The sequence below is a fragment of the Palaemon carinicauda genome, chromosome 23 (assembly GCF_036898095.1).
Source record: "Palaemon carinicauda isolate YSFRI2023 chromosome 23, ASM3689809v2, whole genome shotgun sequence".
In the NCBI taxonomy this organism is placed as follows: Eukaryota; Metazoa; Arthropoda; class Malacostraca; order Decapoda; family Palaemonidae; genus Palaemon; species Palaemon carinicauda.
Genome location: NC_090747.1, coordinates 112,695,937 through 112,713,487, shown reverse-complemented (window position 1 = coordinate 112,713,487; position 17,551 = coordinate 112,695,937). Strand labels below are relative to the sequence as shown.

The 17,551-nt window shown below is 36.8% G+C and overlaps 1 pseudogene; it reads left to right on the top strand.

Moving 5' to 3' along the window:
• Positions 1–6,111: 6,111 nt before the first annotated feature.
• On the top strand, positions 6,112–16,579 carry LOC137617383 (vitellogenin-like; annotated as a pseudogene).
• The last annotated feature ends 972 nt before the right edge of the window (positions 16,580–17,551 follow it).

Sequence of the window (17,551 nt, the reverse complement as noted above, 5' to 3'; positions counted from 1 at the left end):
TTACATACTATTTCTTTTCAACATTTATCCCTCTCATCCTCATATAACTATCAAGACCTTTACGATTCAGTACTTGTTTTTTCATCGTCCAAAGAAAATGTTTGCGCCTTTGACTGGTAATGGAATTAAACAGTATACTTCAAGTTAAAAACTGAAAAAGTTCCTTTACATAAAATCCTTTATGTAATCCATCATTTCATGAGATTATGAGATTAGATGAAGAAAGATTACCTTCAAGTGTTCCCCTATGTAAGGAACTAAATGGAAAAATTCCAATTCTTTATGTCTAAAAGCTCTTTCACTACAAAAAAAATAGGCATTACTGTGACTATCCCTACATAATTCAAATAGACCTCAATCATTTATCGTCTTCAACTGAAGGAAAGATCCGATTGAAACCGACATAGTAATTGCAATTGAGAAGTAATTGGGAACTTTCCTGGAGCCTGCAAGTAATTTGAGAAGGCAGTAGCTAGTCCAATAGACCATTAGTCGCTGTACAAGTAGGGTTATTATAACTAGTAAAACACATCAACATAACTGAATACACAGCAGATTATTTTCTATGTTCATAGGTTCCTTCCTCAATGAAATAACCAGATAAGCAACAAAACTTTACTTAGCAATTGGAGTTGGGCTTCCGATCATTCCACGATTTTGTTGCAAGCTTACTTTTTGGATTTATTACTTGAGATTAAGGACTATCATCAGCTTCATATTAATTGAGCAGAAAGAACTTGAACTATTACCTTCCTGGGACATCTTTACCTTCACTAACTAATGTAACACTTTTAAAAAGAGTAATTGGGTTTCTAACACTAATTGGCTTAAATATCAGTCAGCTCACTTCTATGAACAACTCTTATGTGGATGCACTCAAGTTAGCAAGATGATAGCTAAACATGAAAAGATATGACACTTAGGGGCAGATTGATTGAGTGACATAGCTGACTGGGATTGTCCCTGACTTTCAACTAGTGGACCTGGAGTTTAGTCTCTGCTCACGGGATGATGGATTTAAGGTAAAATCACAAATTTACTCTCCCTGTGAACTAGGGATAACAGGCTCTGGGGATCAAAGAGGTCTGCTTGCACAGTAATATGCAGCTAATGCCTGGTCCATCCTTATCTTAGCTAGTAGGATGGAGACAGGGTGAGTTCTATCATAAATCGATATGTTCGGTCTCTTAAGACATTTTATGACAGTGCACTGACCGGTTCCTTGCCTTTCCCATTCATGATCTACATTGAAAGGACTTATCAAAATTAGTTTTATACTTGTGTAGTGCATCTTTTAAATAATTGACTTGGAATAGAATGGAATGAAAAGAAAGCTAATTTGAATATGGGTGGTACCTTGATATATTCTTAGTGTGTCCCACCCATTCTAAAATATCTAGCAATTTAATATTGTAATCTATCGAAGTAGAAGGAAGGCAAAGTGACCACAGAAGTAGACTTAATTTTATGTTCTGCAGAAGGTTGGAAATTCATTTTACGGTTTTAATACCGTAACTTTTAGGGATATTTACTTTACTTCCGAACTAAATATTTCACCTTTGACATGTCACAGAACCAGCCAGGTAGAGACTTGAAATAAAAAAAAGCCGGCACTGAGGTCTGATACTAAGTGTAATGAAGCAAAATGTCAGCAGCTTATGATTTTGAAGGTTTCCTTAGCTCCACAATAAAGAGTAATTTTCAAGAAACTAAAAATCTATGATTTTGCATTATATTTAGTGCCTTTTGCACTAATGTACAAAATGACAAAATTTAGTTGTTGTTGATGGGCACCATAGTGATTATAACAATGTGACAACTGGTGAACCTCTGGGTAGTGTTCTTGACCCATTACTTTTTATACATTATTCATGGTAAGTAATTTGGCCTAAAAAAAGAGCTCGTTGCATATGCAGATGATGCAACTCTTGTGCTTCAATATAATGCTTATCTTGGGTTCCTGAATCCCTTATACAGATCTAACTAAATTAGTACACGGTACAAATTATGAGGCATGAAGTTGTAGCTAAGAAAACTGGAAAGTATGATTGTTGTAGGTCGATGATAGTGTTTACTCAACATTCAGTTCTCAGCAATGACTTTTCCTAACTTTATAAAAATCTTTTAAAATTTGAAATGTGATTCTTGTTAACTTACTATTGAGAAACATATTTGGTTTGTTTCATTAATTAAATAAACAATTGTCTTATTGAAAGAGTCTTAGGACTTTTGGTGATCAGGCTATTCTGAAGAAGCATTTTCATTCTTTTATTTGTCTTCTTTCGAAAATTTTTCTCCTATTTGGTTTTCAGCTGTTGAACAGCATCTTAATTTGTTGGCCAAGAACTTAAGGTCTAATGTCTCGTTACGACTATCCTTTGCATTAGATCTTCATAGACAGTGAAATCCTGCTCTCAATACTAGGTATGCATCGAATTCTAATAGTCATGCCTTCTCAATCATAGGACTATATAATGCACGGTATTCTATAAGTTTTATTCCAGCTATGACCAAGCCGTGGAATCAATCGAACTTCAAAAGTGCGTGACCAGAGTATATGGTCGGGCAGGCAACAAGGCGGGCCTTGACATAACAAGAACCCGGCAGCCCGATGCAACCAACATCGGAGAAGCCTCCTGTCTCATATGTCTTGAGCCGCGATGAAAACGATGTGGGCCAAGTGTGTGTGCGTGGCCGTTGCAAAGCCACGACCACCCAAAACAATATACCCAGCTACTGGCATTCTGTCGTTTCCTCCACCCTTCTTCTGATAGGAGGCTGATGGCTAGCGACAGAAACCATTACTCGGACACGAGTGGGCGCCGACGAATATATATATATATATATATATATATATATATATATATATATATATCTACTATGCCTATTGACGCAAAGCCCCTTGGTTAGATTTCGCCAGTCGTCTCTATCTTGAGCTTTTAAATCAATACCTTACCATTCCTCATCTACTTTACAGTACATAGTCCTCAGCCATGTAGGCCTGGGTCTACCAACTCTTCTAGTGCCTTCTGGAGCCTAATGAAAAGTATGGTAAAATAATCTCTCTTGAGGAATGCGAAGAGCATGCCTAAAACAATCTCTATCTACCCCTCACCATGATCTAATCCACATATGGCATTTGAGTAATCTCTCAAAGTTTAATTTCTAATCCTCTCCTACCATTTAATTCCCAATATTCTTCTGAGGGCTTCGTTCTCAAATATACAAAATCTGTTGGATATCGTCGATACAGTAACACCGGTTTCATTAACCTGATATATAGCCTGATTTTATATGTAATTTCAGGTGATTTGACTTATAAATTTTACTTAACCTAGCAATTGTCTGATTCGCTATTTTCAATCTATCATTAAATTCCAAATCTAAAAACTCCGTATTAGAGATCATAGTTCCTAAATATTTAAATGATTCCACCTCATTAATCCTTTCTCCTTCTAATGATAATTCATCTTCCATTGCATTTTCCGTTCTCATCATCTCTGTCTTTCTTTCTTGAGACCCACCTACCGTGATATTTCATGCATTCTGGTAAGCAAGCCTGGCAAAACTTGTGCTGTTTAGCTAATAAGGACAGCGTCATTAGCAAACTCTAGGTCAGTTATTTTCCTATTAAAAATCCAGTCCAATCCTTCTCCACCATCCCCATCTGTTCTATGCATCGCAAAACCCATGAGGAGGATAAACAACATAGGTGACAACACCTTGCTAATAATACTCAGCTATTCGTTGGAAATTCATTTGATAGGACTCCACTAACATTAATTTTGTGGTGCAATCACAATTTCAATCACTTAATGACTCAGTGCCGATATCTAGTAAAGTTCGTGATCTAGGGATATTGCTTGACTGTAACTTGTCTTTCAATGCCCAAATAAATAATGTAGTAAAAACTGCTGGTTATCATCTAATAAACATTGCTTTTATAAGAAAGTGCCAGGATGAAAATTCTATAAAGAAACTAGTGATTAACTGTGCTATTACCAGGACTGACTACTGCAACTCCATCTATGACAATTTACCAAAAGTACAACTTAAGAAATAACAAAACATAATAAACAGAGGAGCAAGACTGATAAAAGGTGTCCCACCTAGAGAAAGGATCACTCCTATACTAACTGATTTACACTGGCTGGTGATTAAAGCAATAATTGAATTTATATGTACAATAACCCACCAAATTATCAGAACCGGTCGTCCAAAATAGTTAAGAAAATTGCTACATATAACGCAGCCAACAAACTATTGGAACCTAGATATATGTCTACTGTAGGCTCCAGAGCCTTTATATATGCAGCCCCGAGACTATATAATAGGCTCCTATGAGACATACGAATGATTGAAGACAATAAGGTTTTCAAGAGGAAACTGAAGAATCAACAGTAAATGAGCAATGCGTGATATGATACGTTGAATACTCTGAACAAACGAGATATAACAACAGTGGAGGTCCTGTAGAGAGTGGGGTGCCCCTGCTGTATGGGACTGGAAAAACAACCGTCTAAGTAAAGTGATAATTATCTATATCATTTTTATCTCTCATTTACACATTATTTCTTAATGCTCTTATTTTCATTTTTTGATAAGACACATCAAGATGGAGTTTGGAGTAGAAAAGTGTGCTCTAGTTAACATAGAGACACCAAAAGTAACAAGGTACGAACATCGAACATCAACCACAATCTATGGCAGAAAATGATCAGGCTAAATTATTCTCGCACTACAGTATAAGGTAGTGATCAGATGTCACGCTGGTCGACCAAACAAAGAAAAAAGTATCAGTCATAGATGTTGCAGTACTGTGGGACCCAAGAGTTGAAGATAAAGGGAGGTAAAAATAGAAAAGTACCAGGACTTACAAAATTAATTGAGAAAGCTATGGAATATGCAGGTATAAGTGGTACCAATAATTCTAGGAGCACCGGAAACCATAACTAATCTATTGAAAAAGAAACTTGAGAAGATAGGAGCTTATATAGCCGCAGGACTTCTGCAGAATAGTTCGCTACTTGAAATCACACATATAGTGAGGAAAGTGATGAATTCCTAGGGAAGCTGGATGTAACTCGGTACCCCACACTATAAACCACCAGTCTCTGTAGACTGCGAATACTAAAAAAACAAAAATGATAATAATAATCCTCATCTACTGTGGGTAGTTAATAATATCTAGGCCACAAATGAAATAAATAGAAAAGCTTTAGTAAATGAACACATTAATAGGTTTTCCCGGTGAAAGAACCTGTATTTCCCCCCTATTTCCATATATATTTTTACTCAATATCAAAAGAGCTTTAATTACTAAATGTTGCCAGAAATACTGTTCAGTCACAATTTAGGTAATTCGAGATGTATACGATAAACCTTAAAAAATGTTCAAAACTTGCAGTCATTATCCTAAACACTTCTTCGCATCTAACTTTTTCATGGAATCTGTTCAACACTGATGGATACTGACTCTTCTTTGAACCTTCAACTAAGGTTTAATGCTTTTGATTTGGCTTGTCTTTCTTTTTCTAAAATATTACCTGGGATTAAAGTATGAGTAATAAGTAATGAATAATTCAATGAGTAATGAGTAATTCAAATAAGAAAGCCTATTTTGATCAATATCACGAGCAACTTCTTGATTCTTGTTCTTTCTCTTTCCATACAAGCGTTTCATTTGGAGAACGATTGCTTAGCGGAAAATTAATTTTTTTTTTTTTTTTTGGATGTTTTGCCCTTTGAGATAGAAGTATAAGCTATGACAATAACAATAATGAAAAAAATTAACTGTTCAAACAAAATTAATTATTATATCAAATATCTTTTGTCTTAAAAATCAATTTCTGGAACATTATTGCAATCCTAGACTAGCAGATCCTGTCTACCTTATGGTATTCTTCAAACAAAACGTCAAATAAAAGCTTATAGAAAATAACAAGAAGAGTTATCACCATGATTAAACCCAGACACACTTCACAAAAGGGCTGAGTGTGCCAACCCAAGATAAAAATTTCTCTCTTCTTATCTGATTATCAACGTGACCGATAAAATGCCAGCGGTCCCAGGCAGTATAAAAGCGTCTCCCAAAAGGAGAATAATCAGAAGTTGTGGTGCTCTCAGCCTGCTGACACCATGACCTACTCAGCCTTATTTGTGTTCGCCATCTTGGCGGCTGCTTCAGCTGGTAATTATTCTCTATTATTCACCACTGTGCAATTAGTCTTAACCATAAACAAAATTCATTCATTTTGAGCTGCTTACTATGTATTTGTTCTAAGAACTAGACCTCACTAAATTAAATTGTATATGTAGCCTAAACCTTTTTTAAATATATTTTCTGCCTGTTTGAAAAATGAATGTTTACTCATAATTAGAGCTAGAAACTCGAATCGTTAATTTTGTACATTCTCATGATTTACCTTTTGAGATTTAAGAGATACTCCTCATTATACCAGGATGCATGTGTCACCTCCACAATTATACTTTTTCTAGCTCCTTGGCCATCAACCACTAACCTATGCTCAAGAGAATGTCCAGTTGCCGGATCTCCCAAACTCTTTTACGCCCCAGAGAAGACCTACGTGTATTCGTACACAGGGAAGTCTAGGATTAACCTCAAAGATGTTGAAGGAGCCAATACAGACATAGAATGGCGCTCTCAGGTTGAGCTTTCCTGGCTCTCTCCCTGTGACATGGCCATCACGATGAAGAATCCCTCTATGGGAGGTGGCTCAGGTAAATATCCAAGTCCTCATTCTAAAATTTAACGTGCATTTATCACACAAATTCTGAAAAAAATAAACACTTAGCTTTAGCGACCAGGTGTTATTGTAGGTTACTTACATTTTTCAGGGTCTTCTGAAGCTAGATTCCTCGAGAGGTACCCCTTGGTCGTGTCTATCATCGATGGACGGGTGATGGAGTCCTGTGCCCATCCTGATGATGATGTTTGGTCTGTCAACATGAAAAAGGGAATTGCATCTGCTTTCCAGAACACTTTGCCTTCCAACTCCTCTATCAACACGGGTCTGAACTTTACAGAGGTAAGTAGTCTGATTGGTATTAGTAAATATAACAACAGTAAAATATTGTTATATAAATCATGACAGTAACATATATAATTAAATATGATTCTATGAAGGAAAAAATGGTATCTATAGTATAAATTTAAGGCTATTAATCTTTACTATTTCTGTTTTATACAGACTGATATCATCGGTAACTGTTCAACTATGTATGAGGTGAAAAATGAAGGAGAGAAGGTTGTTGTGATGAAAATGAAAAACCATCGGTTCTGCCAAGATCATTTTATCAACCGAGCTGAGTCAACAAAAGCTTGGCTAAAGGCTCCTTTGCCTATGGAAGAATCCTTTTCAGAATGCAAACAAGAAATTACAAAAGGTGTTTACACCAGCATCACTTGTAAAGACAAGAACATCATCCGACCAGCCTATGGTTCTTATAAGTACATAGAAGCTGTCCAAGAATCAACTTTACGATTTGAGTCAGAAACCGACAACGTTCCACCAGCAGTTTCTCACCTCCCTAGTCGCTTTATCAGAAAGACTCTTCGCTACGACCAGCATACAATGAAGAAGGACCCATCAATGGTAGCCAAGCTTGACGCAATGCTCAAAGAGGTGTGTCAAAAGATGAAGCATGGAGTACAAGAAGATACAGCATCTTATTTGGCTAAAGCCTTACAATATATGCGCCGAGTACCTGAAGAAGCAATCCCACAAACTCTGGAGAAGATCCGTGGTGGACAGATCTGTGAACAACGTCAAAAGCTTGAAAGTATGTTCTTAGATGGATTAGCTTTTGTTTACGAATCTGGAGCAGTTAAGGTTATGGTACAAGAGTTGGTTTCTGGAAAGGCTACTGGAGGACGAGCTGCTCTTTATGCTGCTTCAATGTACTTCATGCCCCGACCATGTATTCACTCTATTGAAGCTTTGAAACCTCTATTTGAACAGTACCAACGTTTCCCAAGGACCACTTTAGCTGGTGCATCCATGGTGCATACTTATTGCAGGCAAAATCCCAAATGCCAAGAAAAAGCACCTGTTCGTCAGTTGGCCGAGACTCTAAGCACCAAGGTAGGACAAGTTTGCACTCCTTCACCAAATGAACAAACTAGAAACCAGGCTCTCGTGTTACTCAAATCTCTCGGAAATATGGGTGTGATGAATTCAGAAATGGCTCGACCAATCATGCAGTGCATAGAAAATTCAGAGGCTGACCAAGGTATTCGCATCGCTGCCACACAAGCCTTCAGAAACGTTCGCTGTACCCCAGAAGTAAGTCCAATCTGAATTTAACATCAAAGAGGAAACTATGATACATTTAATTTCTAAATCAAATTAGCCACAATTTAGTATTGGTTTTAGAGTACCCTATAATTATTTCAAAGTAATGTAGCTTTTCTTTCTTTGGTGTACAAAATAGTTTTCACCAATGTTGACTAACCTGCCTTATTATATCAGAGTACTGTAAAAAAAACAAACAAACAAATTCTCATGATGTTGCTAAGTTTTAACATTCATAGGTAAAGCGCATAATTTTTATTTAATCCTCTCTCTCATAATGGTTTTTTACAGATACATCCGGCAATCAAACAGCTGATTAATGTTGTACTTGATCCAAGAAAGAAAACTGAAGTTCGTATTGGATCATATCTAGCAGCAGTCAAATGTGCCAAATATGAAGATCTAAAGATGATTACAGATAAAATTGCTATTGCAGAAAATACTCAGGGTAAGTTTATGTTTGTCAATTCTGAACCAAAAATTAACCTGTTGATAAAATTTCTTGCGCACTTCTTATTGACTTTCCTTGAAATATAGAACTGGTAATGAATGTTAATTTAACGTTCATCTTTGCAGTGAGGAGTTTCATCTTAAGTCATCTGCAGAATGTCCGTGAATCAACTGCTTCTTTTAAGGGAAATCTCAAAAATATGCTTGAAACCATAGTCCTGCCATCTAACTTCACCAAGGACTGGCGAAAGATCTCTCGCAATGTTGACCTATCATACTATGCCCCAACCTTTGGTGTAGGTGCTGGTATGGAGTCTAATCTCATCTATGCTCCAGGATCCTTCATTCCCCGCTCAGTTAACCTTAATCTTACTGGAGCCCTTGGAGCAACACCTTTCAATATTGGAGAGATTGGAGCACGATTTGAAGGAATTGAATCAATCATAGAAGAAATGTTTGGCCCAGAAAGTTACCTCAGGAAAACCTCATCAAGACAGATTCTCCGTGATCTCTCATCAAATATTGAAGAAACATTCAACAAGATAAACGAACGGTTACAAGGCTCTTTCAGGCAAAGGAGGTCTATTGATTTGTCACAGATCTCTCATCTCTTTGATAAATTATATGGAAACAGACATATGCAGAAAGCAGACTTCTATGCTCGCATTAATAATCAGGAAATGGCCTTTGGATCTTTAATGGGAAATATGAAAAATATCAAAATGGAAGAACTTATCAATAACATGTTTGATAGTTTTGACAACATGATTAATAGAGCTGCAGAAAACAACCTGGATACAGTACGGGCAGCTCAGCTTTACCTTGATTATCATTTGCCTACAATGCAAGGATTACCTCTCAAAATGAAACTAGAGGCAACTGCTATGGTTGGTCTTAAGATGGAATCTCGCGTCAGGGGACTAATGTCTGGGACTCCTGGTGTCATGAAATTCTACCCAAGTCTATCAACTCAAATTGATGCCTTTATCGGCTATGACTGCCATATTGTTCGAACTGGAATCAAAATGAGGAATAGTATTTCAACTAATGTTGGAACTAGCATTAATGCCAAATACACATCTGGTCAAGGCTTTGAGGTAGCATTAGAGATACCAGAGAAAATGGAATTATTGAATATGAGGAGTGAAATCTACCTCATGAAGAGAGTAATGGGTCAAGAAGAGACGAAAATCAATCCTTCATCTGTACGAAGCACACGATTCCAATCTCGGTCTTGTGTAATGAAACTGGAACCAATGCTAGGACTTAAACTTTGTTACGATGTCAACATGCCAAATATTTTCCGCAGTGAAGGTCTTCCTCTTGGTCCACCTGCTAACATCCAAGTGTTCTTAGAAAAGGCCGACTCGGGTATGAGAGGAATCCGTGTAATGGGTAGAGAAGAAAACACTGGAGGAAAGAGAGTAATAAAGATTGAGCTCGAAACTCCAGGATCTTCCTCACCAAGGAAATGCAATGCTCTTATTTCCTCTACTAATGAAGGAGAGGCAAAGAAAATCTCTGCAACGTTTGAATCAGAGCGTTTAGGAGGTATCAAGATCCAGATGACCAGAAAGTGGACTCAATCAGAAAAACAACTAGAGATGATTGCTTATTTCAGTGAAAGCAGACAGTACAATCCTAGTACAAAGGGTATTGAAGCTAAGTTCTTGATGATTGGAGAAGGAGAAGAAGTTAAATTGGATATGGCATTGCAGACATTAGCTGCAGTTAGGGAACGTGTCCAACTCAACTTTGAAGGTATTCATTACATATGATAATCATTGCTACTGACATAACATATAAAAAATTACATATAATTTGTATATATATGTGATAAGTTTGGTTAATTGTTGAAATATTTCAAAAAGCTATATATGTATATCTATCTTTGTAACTCTTTCAACAGCTAGCGCAGATATGTGTTTCATTGAGGGATCCATGATTCCTTATCCAAGAAGGCTGCGCAAGTTTGAAACAAACCTTGCATTCCGACAATGGCACTTGGTCTCTTTTGTAAGGAAGGAAAGTGAATCACAGTACAAGTCAGAACTCAAGTTTGGTCAGAAAGGAAATGAGAAGGTTGAAATGACTGCCACCCATGTCATGGAAGGAAGCTCATTCATGGATATGGCACTGAAAACTAATCTTGAAGGTTTGTACAATATCAAGGTTGTTGATTTTGCTTTTGAGATGGTCCATCAAGCATTAACTTATTTTCTTTCTGCTAAGTATTGGAAGAAATTTTCTTTAACGAAGATTTTAAATGAATACCTAGAATAAGAGCTATAAATATGTTCTATTATTTGTAGTTTTCTAAATATTTCTTTATCATAGGAAAGGTGTTCTTGCCTGTTTATTTTCCTCAAACTGGTAAAAGAACTTAATTTCCATATCTTTTTCTTTTTTAGCTAAAATTGGAAGCGCCAGATATAAGAAAAACCTTGTTTTATACAATCAAGAAAGTAAAAAGGGAGTTGTATTACAAGTGGTCTCCCAAGGAGAAAGTGCAAAGGTTATCGAAGTCGAGATGATGTTGATGCGGTCTGGAGAAACACATCATTTGAAGTTATTAGTGAGTATTTTTTTTTCTTTTTCTTTTGGGTGATCATAATAAAATTCACTTTTATAAGAGAACAATAAGTTGAACGCTTGTCTATGAAACTAATTGACTAATCTTCTTCTAGCTTGATATCCCAGCACGCATGAAGAAAATGATGCTTCAAGCTTCTGCAGCAGGTCAAGGAAGTTCTCAGTATCAAGTTAAAGCAGTTGCTAAACATGGAGAAAGTCCTATTCTCCAAGTAGAAGGACCACTCACAGCTATGATCTCTTCTAGAAACACTCAGTTTAAGACCGAGATGAGGGTTGTTTTACTTCGTTTCCAACCCTACACAGTCTCGACTTCCGTTGTATTAATGCATGGAAAGCAGGCCTTCACATTTGAGCTAAAGAACAAAGAACGTCTTATTGCTACAGAATGGAACATGGCAACTCAAGATGGAAAAGAAACAAATGTGCAGTTTAAAATGATTGTCCCATCAATGGTAGAAAAGACCATGAATGTTATAGTTAGCGAGAAAGTTCTTCACCTCAGTTTTAATCAACTCATTATGCCAAAGAGCTCTTCTCCATTGAGGAGGAAAGGATTCTTTGATATTGATTTCGAAAGCAAGAGAGCAAATGCAGAATTAGCCTGGGATGCTGATCGTAACCCAAATAAGAAAATCAAGGCTGAAGTCAGACTGGTTAATCCATTAGCAACTCTACGAGACTGTGTTATCCAGTAAGTTCTTAATGTTACACTTTTACAGTGAAGTTTTTAGTATCAATAACTATCATGCATAATCCTATATTAATGTCCTGTTTATATTAGGTAATATATTCTTGATATTTTTACTTTTATAGGGGTAACTGGATTTACTTAGAGAAACAGCATCAGTTCAAAGCTGAACTAAAGCTCAGCGATCCTCGCACTTGGTTTATTGGAAGGAACAACTTGATGCTAGAAGTTACTACTCCCAGCCAACAAATGTACAAAATGAATGCTATGGTAATGGTAGAGAAAGAGTCCTCAGGACCAAAAGTAGAGATAGAAGGAACTCTCAGGACACCCGAAAACAAAGAGTATAAGTGGAATTCCCAAACTTCTCTTGAATGGCGTGAAGGACTTCGCAACTGCAAGATGATGACCAAAGTAGATCTTAATGCTCCTGAAGGTCGACAGTCAACAATGAACTTGGAAGCAATGCATCATTGGACTCCAACCCAAAGGGAAGCTGATCTAAAGGTAAACTATTATTTATATTTAAGATAGATTTGACACTTTTCATTGGTACTCTTCATAACTGAACAATACAGGAAAAAGCTTAATTTTCAATTCTTTTTTTATACTGCGTCGTATAATGAACAATTTACGTCCTGATATTACATGACTTTTTTATATAAATTTTTTTTATTGTCTAATGAAAAATTGAATATAGTCCTTTTTTTAATTCATTGATAGACTCAATAAATAAAGTAAGTCCATAGCAATGTGAAGAAGTCATTTAAACTATTTTTTCTTGATAACCATATATTCACAGCTAAATAATTATCAAGAAGTTTAAAAAAAGATTTCTGTAAGCAATTCAGTGATAACAAGAATAATAATAATTTGCAGATTGACATTTCCTGCCCATCACTCCAACAACCAATAAGGACCCAACTTCAGATGAATAATCAACAAGGTGAATACAGTACTAAGTGGGTCATTGAAATGGGCTCTCCTGTAAATGGTGCAATGTATAAGCTAAAACTTTCTCCTGAGGGTGGAGTTCAAGGATTTGAAGTAGAACTCAACCTCAAACAAGTATCTGAACTTATGAAGGCATTGGAACATCTCCTATCCTCTACCTCATCATCCATGACATCTATGGCAACACATTCTTCTGCCCTTTATCGTGCTCACTTCAAGAACCATGAACGTCATTCTCTTTCATTGTTACTCATGACACCTTCTCGCACAATGGAGGGAGAATGCAAGTGTAATGACTGTACTGGCACACCCCTGTTCTGACTGCCACTGTGGGTTCATTCCTCACAAGGGTATGAGTAGTGCAAAGTATGAAATTGCATTACGCCAATCTCACTCCGACTGGAATAGAGAGTCTAGATTTGAAGGACGTATCAGTCATCCTAGTCTAGAGAGGGACCGTCGAATGGATATTCAACTTCGAAGAGGTGAAGAGAAGATCAGAGGAACTGTAGAATTAGATATTTTCCAGAAACCAGAAGATAAGATTATTGGAAAATTGGAATCCAGCATCTTTGCTAAAAACACTGTCGTCGTTGAAGCACAACTTTCAGGAAAGGTGTGTTATACAAACTATATTATTTCTTAAGTCTCATAAATAAATAAAGAAATAATCTTCTACTAAAACTATATTCTTATTTTAATTCATAAAACTTATATTTCAGGTACTCAAAGTTCAGCCCAAAGTAATTGTACGTGCTGCCCATGGTCCTGGTAATTATGGATTTGACATTAAATTCCACAAGACTCACTCTTCTCCTACTTCTTTCTTGATGTCAGGAAGAATAGATATGAGGTCTGGCAGAAATGCTGCTATTTCTTTCATGGTGAAGAATGAAAATCAAAAGGCTGTAGACATTGCTCTAGCACTGCATCCTCATCAGAGTTCTTCTTGCTATGGAATCCGAGCTGAAGGCAAGGCTATGACCTCTCTTATTGGAACTTATGATATTTATTCTGAACTTTGCAAGCCAGCATTTATAGAAATGACCACAAGGAAGCATGGAAGTGACAAAATGCATGTAACCAAGATTGGTATGAAAGGATTGAAGGATGTCGAGGTCTGCATCTCAGAAGCCAACCCAGAAACCATGGAGAAAAGGCCAATCGGCATGGCTCGTTTGATGCTTACTTCTCCCTCAATGATGAAGCTGGAAACTAAGTATGAAGGTGAAAAGCTGCATCAAATCAAGGTATGATCAAATATATTTTCCTAATATAATCAATAATTTTAAGCTTCCAATTTCTTAGTTAAATATGAAAAAAAAGCATCAAATGCACCTTGAGGTGACATTCTATATTTTTCAGAGTGAACTTCAAGATATCTGGAGGAACCACATTTCATCTGCAGGCAACTGGATGGATTCTATGAGCACGGAAGTTTTAAAAGAGGGTTCCGGATCACCCTCTGCCCAAATGTCAGTATTATGGCAGGAAATGAAGAATGAAGCCTCAAGGATCTATTCTGACTTAGAAAACGATTTAGTCATTCCTAGATTAGATAATATCAGAAAATGGACTCACAGTGACCTTGTCACTAACATTGCTGAAGGATGCTCAAAACTTTGGTCTCAGTATGCTCACTTCCAACAAACTTTATCCTCATCTGTATCCGACATGATGAGGACTCTTAAAGAACAATTTTCTGGATTAACTAGTGTCGTCAAGGAAGGTAATATAATTCTTATGAGATAAACTTATCAGTTTTTCATATAATTGAAGTATTATTGTAAATTTGTTCTAACAGATTTAAAAGGCATTAACTTGCATATATCAGTATATTTTGTGGTAAAAGTATGAAGAAACTTACATTTCTTCATTTGCCTCATATAAGGTATTTTGAATTAGGGTGGTGGGTTAGTACTGAAATTTATACTGTTTAAGATTTAAATGGAAGATTACACGGTAAAATTAGGAATAAAAAGATATAGAAAATTAAACTGCTTCATTGTGGAAACTTGTAGATACGCTGGGAATAAAACCTGTGAAAACATATATATTTTTTCACAGTTGTGGTGGGAACTGCTCGCGGTATGAAGACTGGTGAAATGCCTCAGGAAATTCAACGCTGGTGGTCAGAGTTCCAAGAGAGTTCTGTCTATAGGAATGTAGAATCCGAATTTGAATCCCTTTGGAGGAACCATCAAGAGGAATACCAGGGATTGAAGCAGATTCTGAGCAAAATCAAGTCTACTCTCAGAAGGAATGTTGACATGCAGCGACGTAACATCATGCTTTATAAGAAATCCACACATATCGTTAACTGGATTGTCAACCATATGAATTTTGTAAGACCACTTGAATAATTGAAAAAAGACATTTTGTTATACTTCAATATATACACCAGCATCCTATTTATTAAGGGGAAAATTCTTTAATTATATCTTTTCCTTTTTTATTCTAGGATCACATGATGTTCAAGAGCATAGATATGTGGGTTAAGAATGTTGTAAAACAAGCACTCTTACTACCTGTTCAGATGGAAGGTCGTCACTTCCAGTTACAGCTACCTATTCGCCGACCAGTGCACTCGCTTCCTCAAGCTTTGTCTTATGTATCACTGAATCCAGTTCCAGTCGTTGACCGTGCATTGTGGTGGTTGGAAGCCCTTATGCCAACTTCAGTTGATAACATTGTGTGGACTTACTACAAATTCCTCCCTCGTCATGCTCGTTATCTTTTACCACCTTTCAATCGTACAGCCATGGTTGTTGATGGAACCGAGATCCTTACATTTGATGGAGCAGTTCTACGAGTACCTCATTCTCCATGCAAAGTTTTGCTTGCACAGTACAAGACTCACTCCTTGATGATGGAAAATCAGAAGTCTGCTCCTTCCCCACACTTCATTATGAAGGCAGCTGGAGCTACAATGGAGGTCAAACCTGACTTTACCGTTACCCGTGAATGGACGTCCTGTCAGCGGCCCTAGAGAGGTTCAAGGTGAAGTCGAGATCATCAAAGATCAGGAAAAGATCAAAGTGAGAACACCATTCATAACACTTCGTGTTTACAGAATGAGCCACGCAGCATCAGTTGAAGTGTCTGGCTGGACATTTGGAAAAGTAGCTGGTCTTTTAGGCACCTATGATGGTGAGATGGGAAATGACTGGATGACTCCTCAAGGTACATGGGCACCTAATATGCAAGAACTTGTCAAGTCCTGGCAGGAAAATCAGCAGTGCCAGACCCCTCAAGTTGCTCCTGTAAGTCCCATGCAGGTTCCAGTGGTACATGCGCTTCACTGCCAAGCCCTCTTTGGAGTTCGATCACGATGCAATCCAGTCGTGCGCCCAGAGCCTTTCAGAAAGATGTGCTTTGCAAGCAGAAATGCCTGTCATGTTGCAAAGGCTTACCGTGCCATCTGCGAGACTAAAGGAATTAAAGAGGTCTTCCCTCTAGGATGCTAATTCTCTCGCTTTTCCTCAACACATCTCATAAATGACTCAGAAGGCTAGATAACCTGATTCTTAGCTTTTAAGGAACGCATGGAAAATACTGTATACAAAAAATAATGTGAATCTAAAAAAGATAATAAATATCAGCATTATAACAGAAATAATACCCTTTATTATCCTGATACCATTTGTTCATATATTAAGAATGTCATCCTATTTTCTAAAAATACAATATTCTTCTAGGCTTTAAAGTTAATCAATATAGTCTAAAGGTTAAATAATTAGAAATCACCAAAAAATCTACCAGCAAGGGGTGCTTATCTACTTTGTAGGCTTTCAATTAACAATTGAGGTTATGTGTGTTACCGTACCATTTACATACTATTTCTTTTCAACATTTATCCCTCTCATCCTCATATAACTATCAAGACCTTTACGATTCAGTACTTGTTTTTTCATCGTCCAAAGAAAATGTTTGCGCCTTTGACTGGTAATGGAATTAAACAGTATACTTCAAGTTAAAAACTGAAAAAGTTCCTTTACATAAAATCCTTTATGTAATCCATCATTTCATGAGATTATGAGATTAGATGAAGAAAGATTACCTTCAAGTGTTCCCCTATGTAAGGAACTAAATGGAAAAATTCCAATTCTTTATGTCTAAAAGCTCTTTCACTACAAAAAAAATAGGCATTACTGTGACTATCCCTACATAATTCAAATAGACCTCAATCATTTATCGTCTTCAACTGAAGGAAAGATCTGATTGAAACCGACATAGTAATTGCAATTGAGAAGTAATTGGGAACTTTCCTGGAGCCTGCAAGTAATTTGAGAAGGCAGTAGCTAGTCCAATAGACCATTAGTCGCTGTACAAGTAGGGTTATTATAACTAGTAAAACACATCAACATAACTGAATACACAGCAGATTATTTTCTATGTTCATAGGTTCCTTCCTCAATGAAATAACCAGATAAGCAACAAAACTTTACTTAGCAATTGGAGTTGGGCTTCCGATCATTCCACGATTTTGTTGCAAGCTTACTTTTTGGATTTATTACTTGAGATTAAGGACTATCATCAGCTTCATATT